The following is a 16937-nucleotide window of genomic DNA, read 5'->3' on the forward strand; positions in this document are numbered from 1 at the left end:
ATAGATATCTCCCTGAGAGACAGGAACTGAGAGACACCACTCAGTGTACAGATATCTTGCTGAGAGAGAGGGACTGAAAGACACCACTCAGTGTACAGATATCTCCCTGAGAGACAAGGACTGAGAGACACCAGTCAGTGTACAGATATCTCCCTGAGAGACACCACTCAGTGTACATAAAGCTCCCTGAGAGACAGGGACTGAGAGACACCAGTCAGTGCACAGATATCTCCCTGAGAGAGAGGGACTGTGAGACACCAGTCAGTGTACAGATATCTCCCTGAGAGAGAGGGACTGAGAGACACCACTCAGTGTATAGATATCTCCCTGACAGACCGGGACTGAGAGACACCAGTCAGTGTACATATATCTCCCTGAGAGACAGGGACTGAGAGAAACCACTCAGTGTACAGATATCTCCCTGAGAGAGAGGGACTGAGAGACACCACTCAGTGTACAGATATCTCCCTGAGAGAGAGGGACTGAGAGACACCAGTCAGTGTGCAGATATCTCCCTGAGAGAGAGGGACTGAGAGACACCACTCACTGCACTGATATCTCCCTCAGAGACAGGGACTGAGAGACACCACTCATTGTACAGATATCTCCCTGAGAGACAGGGACTGAGAGACACCACTCAGTGTACAGATATCTCCCTGAGAGACAGGGACTGAGAGACACCAGTCAGTGTACATATATCTCCCTGAGAGACAGGGACTGAGAGACACCACTCAGTGTACAGATACCTCCCTGAGAGAGAGGGAATGAGAGACACCAGTCAGTGTACAGATATCTCCCTGAGAGAGAGGGACTGAGAGACACCAGTCAGTGTACAGATATCTCCCTGAGAGAGAGGGAATGAGAGACACCACTCAGTGTACAGATACCTCCCTGAGAGACAGGGAATGAGAGACACCAGTCAGTGTACAGATATCTCCCTGAGAGAGAGGGAATGAGAGACACCAGTCAGTGTACAGATATCTCCCTGACAGACCGGGACTGAGAGACACCAGTCAGTGTACATATATCTCCCTGAGAGACAGGGACTGAGAGACACCACTCAGTGTACAGATATCTCCCTGAGAGAGAGAGACTGAGAGACACCACTCAGTGTACAGATATCTCCCTGAGAGAGAGGGACTGAGAGACACCAGTCAGTGTGCAGATATCTCCCTGAGAGAGAGGGACTGAGAGACACCACTCACTGCACAGATATCTCCCTCAGAGACAGGGACTGAGAGACACCACTCATTGTCCAGATATCTCCCTGAGAGAGAGGGACTGAGAGACACCAGTCAGTGTACAGATATCTCTCTGAGAGAGAGGGACTGTGAGACACCAGTCAGTGTACAGATATCTCCCTGAGAGAGAGGGACTGAGAGACACCAGTCAGTGTACAGATATCTCCCTGAGAGAGAGGGACTGAGAGACACCAGTCATTGTACAGATATCTCCCTGAGAGAGAGGGACTGAGAGACACCAGTCAGTGTACATATATCTCCCTGAGAGACAGGAACTGAGAGACACCACTCAGTGTACAGATATCTCCCTGAGAGAGAGGGACTGAGAGACACCACTCAGCTTACAGATATCTCCCTGAGAGACAAGGACTGAGAGACACCAGTCAGTGTACAGATATCTCCCTGAGAGAGAGAGACTGAGAGACACCACTCAGTGTACAGATATCTCCCTGAGAGAGAGGGACTGAGAGACACCAGTCAGTGTGCAGATATCTCCCTGAGAGAGAGGGACTGAGAGACACCACTCACTGCACAGATATCTCCCTCAGACAGGGACTGAGAGACACCACTCATTGTCCAGATATCTCCCTGAGAGACAGGGACTGAGAGACACCACTCAGTGTACAGATATCTCCCTGAGAGACAGGGACTGAGAGACACCAGTCAGTGTACATATATCTCCCTGAGAGACAGGGACTGAGAGACACCACTCAGTGTACAGATACCTCCCTGAGAGAGAGGGAATGAGAGACACCAGTCAGTGTACATATATCTCCCTGAGAGAGAGGGACTGAGAGACACCAGTCAGTGTACAGATATCTCCCTGAGAGAGAGGGACTGAGAGACACCAGTCAGTGTACATATATCTCCCTGAGAGAGAGGGACTGAGAGACACCACTCAGTGTACAGATACCTCCCTGAGAGAGAGGGACTGAGAGACACCAGTCAGTGTACAGATATCTCCCTGAGAGACAGGGACTGAGAGACACCAGTCATTGTACAGATATCTCCCTGAGAGAGAGGGACTGAGAGACACCAGTCAATGTACATATATCTCCCTGAGCGACAGGGACTGAGAGACACCACTCAGTGTACAGATATCTCCCTGAGAGAGAGGGACTGAGAGACACCACTCAGTGCACAGATATCTCCCTGAGAGACAGGGACTGAGAGACACCAGTCAGAGTACAGATATCTCCCTGAGAGAGAGGGACTGAGAGACACCATTCAGTCTACAGATATCTCCCTGAGAGACAGGAACTGAGAGACACCACTCAGTGTACAGATATCTCCCTGAGAGAGAGGGACTGAGAGACACCACTCAGCGTACAGATATCTCCCTGAGAGACAAGGACTGAGAGACACCAGTCAGTGTACATATATCTCCCTGAGAGACAGGGACTGAGAGACACCACTCAGTGTACAGATACCTTCCTGAGAGAGGGACTGAGAGACACCAGTCAGTGTACATATATCTCCCTGAAGGACAGGGACTGAGAGACACCAGTCAGTGTACAGATATCTCCCTGAGAGAGAGGGACTGAGAGACACCACTCAGTGTACAGATATCTCCCTGAGAGAGAGGGACTGAGAGACACTAGTCAGCGTACAGATATCTCTCTGAGAGAGAGGGACTGAGAGACACCAGTCAGTGTACAGATATCTCCCTGAGAGACAGGGACTGAGAGACACCACTCAGTGTACAGATATCTCCCTGAGAGAGAGGGACTGACAGACACCAGTCAGTGTACAGATATCTCCCTGAGAGAGATGGACTGAGAGACACCACTCAGTGTACAGATATCTCCCTGAGAGACAGGGACTGAGAGACACCACTCAGTGTACAGATATCTCCCTGAGAGACAGGGACTGAGAGACACCAGTCAGTGTACAGATATCTCCCTGAGAGACAGGGGCTGTGAGACACCACTCAGTGTACAGATATCTCCCTGAGAGAGAGGGACTGAGAGACACCAGTCAGTGTACAGATATCTCCCTGAGAGAGAGGGACTGAGAGACAGTAGTCAGTGTACATATATGTCCCTGAGAGACAGGGACTGAGAGACACCACTCAGTGGACAGATACCTCCCTGAGAGAGAGGGACTGAGAGACACCAGTCAGTGTACATATATCTCCCTGAGAGACAGGGACTGAGAGACACCAGTCAGTGTACAGATATCTCCCTGAGAGACAGGAACTGAGAGACACCACTCAGTGTACAGATATCTCCCTGAGAGAGAGGGACTGAGAGACACCACTCAGCGTACAGATATCTCCCTGAGAGACAAGGACTGAGAGACACCAGTCAGTGTACATATATCTCCCTGAGAGACAAGGACTGAGAGACACCACTCAGTGTACAGATATCTCCCTGACAGAGAGGGACTGAGAGACACTAGTCAGCGTTCAGATATCTCCCTGAGAGAGAGGGACTGAGAGACACCAGTCAGTGTACAGATATCTCCCTGAGAGTCAGGGACTGAGAGACACCACTCAGTGTATAGATATCTCCCTGAGAGACAGGGACTGAGAGACACCAGTCAGTGTACAGATATCTCCCTGAGAGAGAGGGACTGAGAGACACCACGCAGTGTACAGACATCTCCCTGACAGACAGGGACTGAGAGACACCAGTCAGTGCACAAATATCTCCCTGAGAGAGAGGGACTGTGAGACACCACTCAGTGTACAGATATCTCCCTGACAGACAGGGACTGAGAGACACCACTCAGTGTACATAAAGCTCCCTGAGAGACAGGGACTGAGAGACACCAGTCAGTGTACAGATATCTCCCTGAGAGACACCACTCAGTGTACATAAAGCTCCCTGAGAGACAGGGACTGAGAGACACCACTCAGTGTATAGATATCTCCCTGACAGACAGGGACTGAGAGACACCAGACAGTGTACAGATATCTCCCTGAGAGACAGGGGCTGTGAGATACCACTCAGTGTACAGATATCTCCCTGAGAGAGAGGGACTGAGAGACACCAGTCAGTGTACAGATATCTCCCTGAGAGAGAGGGACTGAGAGACACCAGTCAGTGTACATATATCTCCCTGAGAGACAGGGACTGAGAGACACCACTCAGTGTACAGATATCTCCCTGAGAGAGTGGAACTGAGAGACACCACTCAGTGTACAGATATCTCCCTGAGAGAGAGGGACTGAGAGACACCAGTCAGTGTACAGATATCTCCCTGAGAGAGAGGGACTGAGAGACACCACTCAGTGTACAGATATCTCCCTCAGAGACAGGGACTGAGAGACACCAGTCAGAGTACAGATATCTCCCTGAGAGACACCACTCAGTGTACATAAAGCTCCCTGAGAGACAGGGACTGAGAGACACCAGTCAGTGTACAGATATCTCCCTGAGAGACAGGGACTGAGAGACACCACTCAGTGTACAGATACCACCCTGAGAGAGAGGGACTGAGAGACACCAGTCAGTGTACAGATATCTCCCTGAGAGAGAGGGACTGACAGACACCACTCAGTGTACTGATATCTCCCTGAGAGACAGGGACTGAGAGACACCAGTCAGAGTACAGATATCTCCCTGAGAGAGAGGGACTGAGAGACACCACTCACTGTACAGATATCTCCCTGAGAGACAGGGACTGAGAGACACCAGTCAGTGTACAGATATCTCCCTGAGAGAGAGGGACTGAGAGACACCACTCAGTGTACAGATACCTCCCTGAGAGACAGGGACTGAGAGACACCAGTCAGTGTACAGATATCTACCTGAGAGAGAGGGACTGTGAGACACCACTCAGTGTACAGATATCTCCCTGAGAGAGAGGGGCTGAGAGACACCAGTCAGTGTACAGATATCTCCCTGAGAGAGAGGGACTGAGAGACTCCACTCAGTGTACAGATATCTCCCTGAGAGACAACACTAAGTGTACATAAAGCTCACTGAGAGACAGGGACTGAGAGACACCACTCAGTGTACAGATACCTCCCTGAGAGAGAGGGACTGAGAGACACCAGTCAGTGTACAGATATCTCCCTGAGAGAGAGGGACTGAGAGACACCACTCAGTGTACAGATATCTCCCTGAGAGACAGGGACTGAGAGACACCAGTCAGAGTACAGATATCTCCCTGAGAGAGAGGGACTGAGAGACACCACTCACTGTACAGATATCTCCCTGAGAGACAGGGACTGAGAGACACCAATCATTGTACAGATATCTCCCTGAGAGAGAGGGACTGAGAGACACCACTCAGTGTACAGATACCTCCCTGAGAGAGAGGGACTGAGAGACACCAGTCAGTGTACATATATCTCCCTGAGAGAGAGGGACTGAGAGACACCAGTCAGTGTACAGATATCTCCCTGAGAGAGAGGGTCTGAGAGACACCACTCAGTGTATAGATATCTCCCTGACAGACAGGGACTGAGAGACACCAGTCAGTGTACAGATATCTCCCTGAGAGACAGGGGCTGTGAGGTACCACTCAGTGTACAAATATCTCCCTGAGAGACAGGGACTGAGAGACACCACTCAGTGTACAGATACCTCCCTGAGAGAGAGGGACTGAGAGGCACCAGTCAGTGTACATATATCTCCCTGAGAGAGAGGGACTGAGAGATACCAGTCAGTGCACAGATATCTCCCTGAGAGAGAGGGACTGAGAGACACCAGTCAGTGTACATATATCTCCCTGAGAGACAGGGACTGAGAGACACCACTCAGTGTACAGATACCTCCCTGAGAGAGAGGGACTGAGAGACACCAGTCAGTGTACATATATCTCCCTGAGAGAGAGGGACTGAGAGACACCAGTCAGTGTACAGATATCTCCCTGACAGAGAGGGACTGAGAGACACCACTCAGTGTATAGATATCTCCCTGACAGAGAGGGACTGAGAGACACCAGTCAGTGTGCAGATATCTCCCTGAGAGAGAGGGACTGAGAGACACCAGTCAGTGTGCAGATATCTCCCTGAGAGAGAGGGACTGAGAGACACCACTCAGTGTACAGATATCTCCCTCAGAGACAGGGACTGAGAGACACCAGTCAGTGTACAGATATCTCCCTGAGAGAGAGGGACTGAGAGACACCACTCAGTGTACAGATACCTCCCTGAGAGAGAGGGAATGAGAGACACCAGTCAGTGTACATATATCTCCCTGAGAGAGAGGGACTGAGAGACACCAGTCAGTGTACAGATATATCCCTGAGAGAGAGGGACTGAGAGACACCAGTCAGTGTACATATATCTCCCTGAGAGACAGGGACTGAGAGACACCACTCAGTGTACAGATATCTCCCTGAGAGAGAGGGACTGAGAGACACCACTCAGTGTACAGATATCTCCCTGAGAGAGAGGGACTGAGAGACACCACTCAGTGTACAGATATCTCCCTCAGAGACAGGGACTGAGAGATACCAGTCACAGTACAGATATCTCCCTGAGAGAGAGGGACTGAGAGACACCACTCAGTGTACAGATATCTCCCTGAGAGAGAGGGACTGAGAGACACCACTCAGTGTACAGATATCTCCCTGAGAGAGAGGGACTGAGAGACACCACTCAGTGTACAGATATCTCCCTCAGAGACAGGGACTGAGAGATACCAGTCACAGTACAGATATCTCCCTGAGAGAGAGGGACTGAGAGACACCACTCAGTGTACAGATAGCTCCCTGAGAGACAGGGACTGAGAGACACCACTCAGTGTACAGATACCTCCCTGAGAGAGAGGGACTGAGAGACACCAGTCAGTGTACATATATCTCCCTGAGAGAGAGGGACTGAGAGACACCAGTCAGTGTACAGATATCTCCCTGAGAGAGAGGGACTGAGAGACACCACTCAGTGTATAGATATCTCCCTGACAGACAGGGACTGAGAGACACCAGTCAGTGTACAGATATCTCCCTGAGAGACAGGGGCTGTGAGGCACCACTCAGTGTACAGATATCTCCCTGAGAGAGAGGGACTGAGAGACACCACTCAGTGTACAGATATCTCCCTGAGAGACAGGGACTGAGAGACACCACTCAGTGTACAGATATCTCCCTGAGAGACAGGGACTGAGAGACACCAGTCAGTGTACAGATATCTACCTGAGAGAGAGGGACTGTGAGACACCATTCAGTGCACAGATATCTCCCTGAGAGAGAGGGGCTGAGAGACACCAGTCAGTGTACATATATCTCCCTGAGAGAGAGGGACTGAGAGACACCAGTCAGTGTACAGATATCTCCCTGAGAGAGAGGGTCTGAGAGACACCACTCAGTGTATAGATATCTCCCTGACAGACAGGGACTGAGAGACACCAGTCAGTGTACAGATATCTCCCTGAGAGAGAGGGACTGAGAGACACCACTCAGTGTACAGATATCTCCCTGAGAGACAGGGACTGAGAGACACCAGTCAGTGTACAGATATCTCACTGAGAGAGAGGGACTGTGAGACACCACTCAGTGCACAGATATCTCCCTCAGAGACAGGGACTGAGAGACACCAGTCAGTGTACAGATATCTCCCTGAGAGAGAGGGACTGAGAGACACCACTCAGTGTACAGATATCTCCCTGAGAGACAGGGACTGAGAGACACCAGTCAGTGTACAGATATCTCACTGAGAGAGAGGGACTGTGAGACACCACTCAGTGCACAGATATCTCCCTGAGAGAGAGGGGCTGAGAGACACCACTCAGTGTACAGATATCTCCCTGAGAGAGAGGGACTGAGAGACACCACTCAGTGTACAGATATCTCCCTGAGAGACAGGGACTGAGAGACACCAGTCAGTGTACAGATACCTCCCTGAGAGAGAGGGACTGAGAGACACCAGTCAGTGTACATATATCTTCCTGAGAGACAGGGACTGAGAGACACCACTCAGTGTACAGATATCTCCCTGAGAGAGAGGGACTGAGAGACACCATTCAGTGTACAGATATCTCCCTGAGAGAGAGGGACTGAGAGACACCAGTCTGTGTACAGATATCTCTCTGAGAGAGAGGGACTGTGAGACACCAGTCAGTGTACATATATCTCCCTGAGAGAGAGGGACTGAGAGACACCACTCAGTGTACAGATATCTCCCTGAGAGACAGGGAATGAGAGTCACCACTCAGTGTACAGATACCTCCCTGAGAGAGAGGGACTCAGATACACCAGTCAGTGTACATATATCTCCCTGAGAGAGAGGGACTGAGAGACACCACTCAGTGTACAGATATCTCCCTGAGAGACAGGGACTGAGAGACACCACTCAGTGTACAGATATCTCCCTGAGAGAGAGGGACTGTGAGACACCACTCAGTGTACATAAAGCTCCCTGAGAGACAGGGACTGAGAGACACCAGTCAGTGTATAGATATCTCCCTGAGAGACAGGGACTGAGAGACACCAGTCAGTGTACATATATCTCCCTGAGAGACAGGGACTGAGAGACACCAGTCAGTGTGAATATATCTCCCTGAGAGAGAGGGACTGAGAGACACCACTCAGTGTACAGATATCTCCCTCAGAGACAGGGACTGAGAGACACCAGTCACAGTACAGATATCTCCCTGAGAGAGAGGGACTGAGAGACACCACTCAGTGTACAGATATCTCCCTGAGAGAGAGGGACTGTGAGACACCACTCAGTGTACATAAAGCTCCCTGAGAGACAGGGACTGAGAGACACCAGTCAGTGTACAGATATCTCCCTGAGAGACACCACTCAGTGTACATAAAGCTCCCTGAGAGACAGGGACTGAGAGACACCAGTCAGTGTACAGATATCTCCCTGTGAGAGAGGGACTGTGAGACACCAGTCAGTGTACAGATATCTCCCTGAGAGAGAGGGACTGAGAGACACAACTCAGTGTATAGATATCTCCCTGACAGACAGGGACTGAGAGACACCAGTCAGTGTACATATATCTCCCTGAGAGACAGGGACTGAGAGACACCACTCAGTGTACAGATATCTCCCTGAGAGAGAGGGACTGAGAGACACCACTCAGTGTACAGATATCTCCCTGAGAGAGAGGGACTGAGAGACACCAGTCAGTGTGCAGATATCTCCCTGAGAGAGAGGGACTGAGAGACACCACTCAGTGTACAGATATCTCCCTCAGAGACAGGGACTGAGAGACACCAGTCACAGTACAGATATCTCCCTGAGAGAGAGGGACTGAGAGACACCACTCAGTGTACAGATATCTCCCTGAGAGACAGGGACTGAGAGACACCAGTCAGTGTACAGATATCTCCCTGAGAAAGAGGGACTGAGAGACACCACTCAGTGTACAGATATCTCCCTGAGAGACAGGGACTGAGAGACACCAGTCAGAGTACAGATATATCCCTGAGAGAGAGGGACTGAGAGACACCACTCACTGCACAGATATCTCCCTGAGAGACAGGGACTGAGAGACACCACTCATTGTACAGATATCTCCCTGAGAGACAGGGACTGAGAGACACCACTCAGTGTACATATATCTCCCTGAGAGACAGGGACTGAGAGACACCACTCAGTGTACAGATACCTCCCTGAGAGAGAGGGAATGAGAGACACCAGTCAGTGTACATATATCTCCCTGAGAGAGAGGGACTGAGAGACACCAGTCAGTGTACAGATATCTCCCTGAGAGAGAGGGACTGAGAGACACCAGTCAGTGTACATATATCTCCCTGAGAGACAGGGTCTGAGAGACACCACTCAGTGTACAGATATCTCCCTGAGAGAGAGGGACTGAGAGACACCACTCAGTGTACAGATATCTCCCTGAGAGACAGGGACTGAGAGACACCAGTCAGTGCACAGATATCTCCCTGAGAGAGAGGGACTGAGAGACACCACTCAGTGTACAGATATCTCCCTCAGAGACAGGGACTGAGAGACACCAGTCACAGTACAGATATCTCCCTGAGAGAGCGGGACTGAGAGACACCAGTCAGTGCACAGATATCTCCCTGAGAGAGAGGGACTGAGAGACACCACTCAGTGTACAGATACCTCCCTGAGAGAGAGGGACTGAGAGACACCAGTCAGTGTACATATATCTCCCTGAGAGAGAGGGACTGAGAGACACCAGTCAGTGTACAGATATCTCCCTGAGAGAGAGGGACTGAGAGACACCACTCAGTGTATAGATATCTCCCTGACTGACAGGGACTGAGAGACACCAGTCAGTGTACAGATATCTCCCTGAGAGACAGGGGCTGTGAGGCACCACTCAGTGTACAAATATCTCCCTGAGAGACAGGGACTGAGAGACACCACTCAGTGTACAGATACCTCCCTGAGAGAGAGGGACTGAGAGGCACCAGTCAGTGTACATATATCTCCCTGAGAGAGAGGGACTGAGAGACACCAGTCAGTGCACAGATATCTCCCTGAGAGAGAGGGACTGAGAGACACCAGTCAGTGTACATATATCTCCCTGAGAGACAGGGACTGAGAGACACCACTCAGTGTACAGATACCTCCCTGAGAGAGAGGGACTGAGAGGCACCAGTCAGTGTACATATATCTCCCTGAGAGACAGGGACTGAGAGACACCAGTCAGTGTACATATATCTCCCTGAGAGACAGGGACTGAGAGACACCACTCAGTGTACAGATACCTCCCTGAGAGAGAGGGACTGAGAGACACCAGTCAGTGAACATATATCTCCCTGAGAGAGAGGGACTGAGAGACACCACTCAGTGTATAGATATCTCCCTGACAGAGAGGGACTGAGAGACACCAGTCAGTGTACATATATCTCCCTGAGAGACAGGGACTGAGAGACACCACTCAGTGTACAGATATCTCCCTGAGAGAGAGGGACTGAGAGACACCACTCAGTGTACAGATATCTCCCTCAGAGACAGGGACTGAGAGACACCAGTCACAGTACAGATATCTCCCTGAGAGAGAGGGACTGAGAGACACCACTCAGTGTACAGATATCTCCCTGAGAGACAGGGACTGAGAGACACCAGTCAGTGTACAGATATCTCACTGAGAGAGAGGGACTGTGAGACACCACTCAGTGCACAGATATCTCCCTGATAGAGAGGGGCTGACAGACACCAGTCAGTGTACAAGTATCTCCCTGAGAGAGAGGGACTGAGAGACACCACTCAGTGTACAGATATCTCCCTGAGAGACACCACTCAGTGTACAGATATCTCCCTGAGAGACACCACTCAGTGTACATAAAGCTCACTGAGAGACAGGGACTGAGAGACACCACTCAGTCTACAGATACCTCCCCGAGAGAGAGGGACTGAGAGACACCACTCAGTGTACAGATATCTCCCTGAGAAAGAGGGACTGAGAGACACCACTCAGTGTACAGATATCTCCCTGAGAGACAGGGACTGAGAGACACCAGTCAGAGTACAGATATCTCCCTGAGAGAGAGGGACTGAGAGACACCACTCACTGCACAGATATCTCCCTGAGAGACAGGGACTGAGAGACACCACTCATTGTACAGATATCTCCCTGAGAGACAGGGACTGAGAGACACCACTCAGTGTACAGATATCTCCCTGAGAGACAGGGACTGAGAGACACCAGTCAGTGTACATATATCTCCCTGAGAGACAGGGACTGAGAGACACCACTCAGTGTACAGATACATCCCTGAGATAGAGGGAATGAGAGACACCAGTCAGTGTACATATATCTCCCTGAGAGAGAGGGACTGAGAGACACCAGTCAGTGTACAGATATCTCCCTGAGAGAGAGGGACTGAGAGACACCAGTCAGTGTACAGATATCTCCCTGAGAGAGAGGGACTGAGAGACACCACTCAGTGTACAGATATCTCCCTCAGAGACAGGGACTGAGAGATACCAGTCACAGTACAGATATCTCCCTGAGAGAGAGGGACTGAGAGACACCACTCAGTGTACAGATATCTCCCTGAGAGACAGGGACTGAGAGACACCAGTCAGTGTACAGATATCTACCTGAGAGAGAGGGACTGTGAGACACCACTCAGTGCACAGATATCTCCCTGAGAGAGAGGGGCTGAGAGACACCAGTCAGTGTACAGATATCTCCCTGAGAGAGAGGGACTGAGAGACACCACTCAGTGTACATAAAGCTCACTGAGAGACAGGGACTGAGAGACACCACTCAGTGTACAGATATCTCCCTGAGAGAGAGGGACTGAGAGACACCAGTCAGTGTACAGATATCTCCCTGAGAGAGAGGGACTGAGAGACACCACTCAGTGTACAGATATCTCCCTGAGAGACAGGGACTGAGAGACACCAGTCACAGTACAGATATCTCCCTGAGAGAGCGGGACTGAGAGACACCACTCACTGTACAGATATCTCCCTGAGAGACAGGGACTGAGAGACACCAGTCAGTGTACAGATATCTACCTGAGAGAGAGGGACTGTGAGACACCACTCAGTGCACAGATATCTCCCAGAGAGAGAGGGGCTGAGAGACACCAGTCAGTGTACAGATATCTCCCTGAGAGAGAGGGACTGAGAGACTCCACTCAGTGTACAGATATCTCCCTGAGAGACACCACTAAGTGTACATAAAGCTCACTGAGAGACAGGGACTGAGAGACACCGCTCATTGTACAGATATCTCCCAGAGAGACAGGGACTGACAGACACCACTCATTGTACAGATATCTCCCTGAGAGAGAGGGACTGAGAGACACCACTCAGTGTACAGATATCTCCCTGAGAGACAGGGACTGAGAGACACCAGTCAGTGTACATATATCTCCCTGAGAGACAGGGACTGAGAGACACCACTCAGTGTACAGATACCTCCCTGAGAGAGAGGGACTGAGAGACACCAGTCAGTGTACATATATCTCCCTGAGAGAGAGGGACTGAGAGACACCAGTCAGTGTACAGATATCTCCCTGAGAGAGAGGGACTGAGAGACACCACTCAGTGTACAGATATCTCCCTGAGAGAGAGGGACTGAGAGACACCACTCAGTGTATCGATATCTCCCTGACAGACAGGGACTGAGAGACACCAGTCAGTGTACAGAAATCTCCCTGAGAGACAGGGACTGAGAGACACCAGTCAGTGTACAGATATCTCCCTGAGAGAGAGCGACTGAGAGACACCAGTCAGTGTACATATATCTCCCTGAGAGACAGGGACTGAGAGACACCACTCAGTGTACAGATACCTCCCTGAGAGAGAGGGACTGAGAGGCACCAGTCAGTGTACATATATCTCCCTGAGAGAGAGGGACTGAGAGACACCAGTCAGTGTACAGATATCTCCCTGAGAGAGAGGGACTGAGAGACACCACTCAGTGTACAGATATCTCCCTGAGAGACAGGGACTGAGAGACACCAGTCAGTGTACAGATACCTCCCTGAGAGAGAGGGACTGAGACACCAGTCAGTGTACATATATCTCCCTGAGAGACAGTGACTGAGAGACACCACTCAGTGTACAGATATCTCCTTGAGAGAGAGGGACTGAGAGACACCAGTCAGTGTACTGATATCTCCCTGAGAGAGAGGGACTGAGAGACACCACTCACTGTACAGATATCTCCCTGAGAGAGAGGGACTGAGAGACACCACTCACTGTACAGATATCTCCCTGAGAGAGAGGGACTGAGAGACACCAGTCAGTGTACAGATATCTCCCTGAGAGACACCACTCACTGTACATAAAGCTCACTGAGACAGGGACTGAGAGACACCAGTCAGTGTACAGATATCCCCCTGAGAGACAGGGACTGAGAGATACCACTCAGTGTACAGATACCTCCCTGAGAGAGAGGGACTGAGAGACACCAGTCAGTGTACTGATATCTCCCTGAGAGAGAGGGACTGAGAGACACCACTCACTGTACAGATATCTCCCTGAGAGAGGGACTGAGAGACACCACTCAGTGTACAGATATATCCCTGAGAGAGAGGGACTGAGAGACACCACTCAGTGTACAGATATCTCCCTGAGAGAGAGGGACTGAGAGACACCACTCAGTGTACAGATATCTCCTTCAGAGACAGGGACTGAGAGACACCAGTCAGAGTACAGATATCTCCCTGAGAGAGAAGGACTGAGAGACACCACTCAGTGTACAGATATCTCCCTGAGAGACAGGGACTGAGAGACACCAGTCAGAGTACAGATATCTCCCTGAGAGAGAGGGACTGAGAGACACCACTCAGTGTACATAAAGCTCACTGAGAGACAGGGACTGAGAGACACCAGTCAGTGTACAGATATCCCCCTGAGAGACAGGGCCTGAGAGACACCACTCAGTGTACAGATACCTCCCTGAGAGAGAGGGACTGAGAGACACCAGTCAGTGTACAGATATCTCCCTGAGAGAGAGGGACTGAGAGACACCACTCAGTGTACAGATATCTCCCTGAGAGACAGGGACTGAGAGACACCAGTCAGAGTACAGATATCTCCCTGAGAGAGAGGGACTGAGAGACAACACTCACTGTACAGACATCTCCCTGAGAGAAAGGGACTGAGAGACACCACTCATTGTACAGATATCTCCCTGAGAGAGAGGGACTGAGAGACACCACTCAGTGTACAGATATCTCCCTGAGAGACAGGGACTGAGAGACACCAGTCAGTGTACATATATCTCCCTGAGAGACAGGGACAGAGAGACACCACTCAGTGTACAGATACCTCCCTGAGAGAGAGGGACTGAGAGACACCAGTCAGTGTACATATATCTCCCTGAGAGAGAGGGACTGAGAGACACCAGTCAGTGTACAGATATCTCCCTGAGAGAGGGACTGAGAGACACCAGTCAGTGTACAGATATCTCCCTGAGAGAGAGGGACTGAGAGAAACCAGTCAGTGTACAAATATCTCCCTGAGAGACAGGGACTGAGAGACACCACTCAGTGTACAGATACCTCCCTGAGAGACAGGGACTGAGAGGCACCAGTCAGTGTACATACATCTCCCTGTGAGAGAGGGACTGAGAGACACCACTCAGTGTTCAGATATCTCCCTGAGAGAGAGGGACTGAGAGACACCACTGAGTGTACAGATATCTCCCTGAGAGACAGGGACTGAGAGACACGAATCAGTGTACAGATACCTCCCTGAGAGAGAGGGACTGAGAGACACCAGTCAGTGTACATATATCTCCCTGAGAGACAGGGACTGAGACACACCACTCAGTGTGCAGATATCTCCCTGAGAGAGAGGGACTGAGAGACACCACTCAGTGTACAGATATCTCCCTGAGAGAGAGGGACTGAGAGACACCAGTCAGTGTACAGATATCTCCCTGAGAGACACCACTCAATGTACATAAAGCTCCCTGAGAGACAGGGACTGAGAGACACCAGTCAGTGTACAGATATCTCCCTGAGAGACAGGGACTGAGAGACACCAGTCAGTGTACATATATCTCCCTGAGAGACAGGGACTGAGAGACACCACTCAGTGTACAGATACCTCCCTGAGAGAGAGGGACTGAGAGACACCAGTCAGTGTACATATATCTCCGAGAGAGAGGGACTGAGAGACACCAGTCAGTGTACAGATATCTCCCTGAGAGAGAGGGACTGAGAGACACCACTCAGTGTATAGATATCTCCCTGACAGGCAGGGACTGAGAGACATCAGTCAGTGTACATATATCTCCCTGAGAGACAGGGACTGTGAGAAACCAGTCAGTGTACAGATATCTCCCTGAGAGAGAGGGACTGAGAGACACCACTCAGTGTACAGATATCTGACTGAGAGACACCAGTCAGTGTACATATATCTCCCTGAGAGACAGGGAATGAGAGACACCAGTCAGTGTACAGATATCTCCCTGAGAGAGAGGGACTGAGAGACACCACTCAGTGTACAGATATCTGACTGAGAGACACCAGTCAGTGTACATATATCTCCCTGAGAGACAGGGAATGAGAGACACCAGTCAGTGTACAGATACCTCCCTGAGAGAGAGGGACTCAGAGACACCAGTCAGTGTACATATATCTCCCTGAGAGAGAGGGACTGAGAGACACCACTCAGTGTACAGATATCTCCCTGAGAGAGAGGGACTGAGAGACACCAGTCAGTGTACATATATCTCCCTGAGAGACAGGGACTGAGAGACACCACTCAGTGTACAGATATCTCCCTGAGAGAGAGGGACTGAGAGACACCACTCACTGTACATAAAGCTCCCTGAGAGACAGGGACTGAGAGACACCAGTCAGTGTACAGATATCTCCCTGAGAGACACCACTCAGTGTACATAAAGCTCCCTGAGAGACAGGGACTGAGAGACACCAGTCAGTGTACATATATCTCCCTGAGAGAGAGGGACTGAGAGACAACACTCACTGTACAGACATCTCCCTGAGAGAAAGGGACTGAGAGACACCACTCACTGTACAGATATCTCCCTGAGAGAGAGGGACTGAGAGACACCACTCAGTGTACATATATCTCCCTGAGAGAGAGGGACTGAGAGACACCAGTCAGTGTACAGATATCTCCCTGAGAGACAGGGAATGAGAGACTCCACTCAGTGTACAGATACCTCCCTGAGAGAGAGGGACTGAGAGACACCAGTCAGTGTACAGATATCTCCCTGAGAGAGGGGGACTGAGAGACACCAGTCAGTGTACAGATATCTCCCTGAGAGAGGGGGACTGAGAGACACCACTCAGTGTATAGATATCTCCCTGACAGACAGGGACTGAGAGACACCAGTCAGTGTACAGATATCTCCCTGAGAGACAGGG

The sequence above is a fragment of the Heterodontus francisci genome, chromosome 37 (genome assembly GCF_036365525.1).
Source record: "Heterodontus francisci isolate sHetFra1 chromosome 37, sHetFra1.hap1, whole genome shotgun sequence".
NCBI classification, from domain to species: Eukaryota; Metazoa; Chordata; class Chondrichthyes; order Heterodontiformes; family Heterodontidae; genus Heterodontus; species Heterodontus francisci.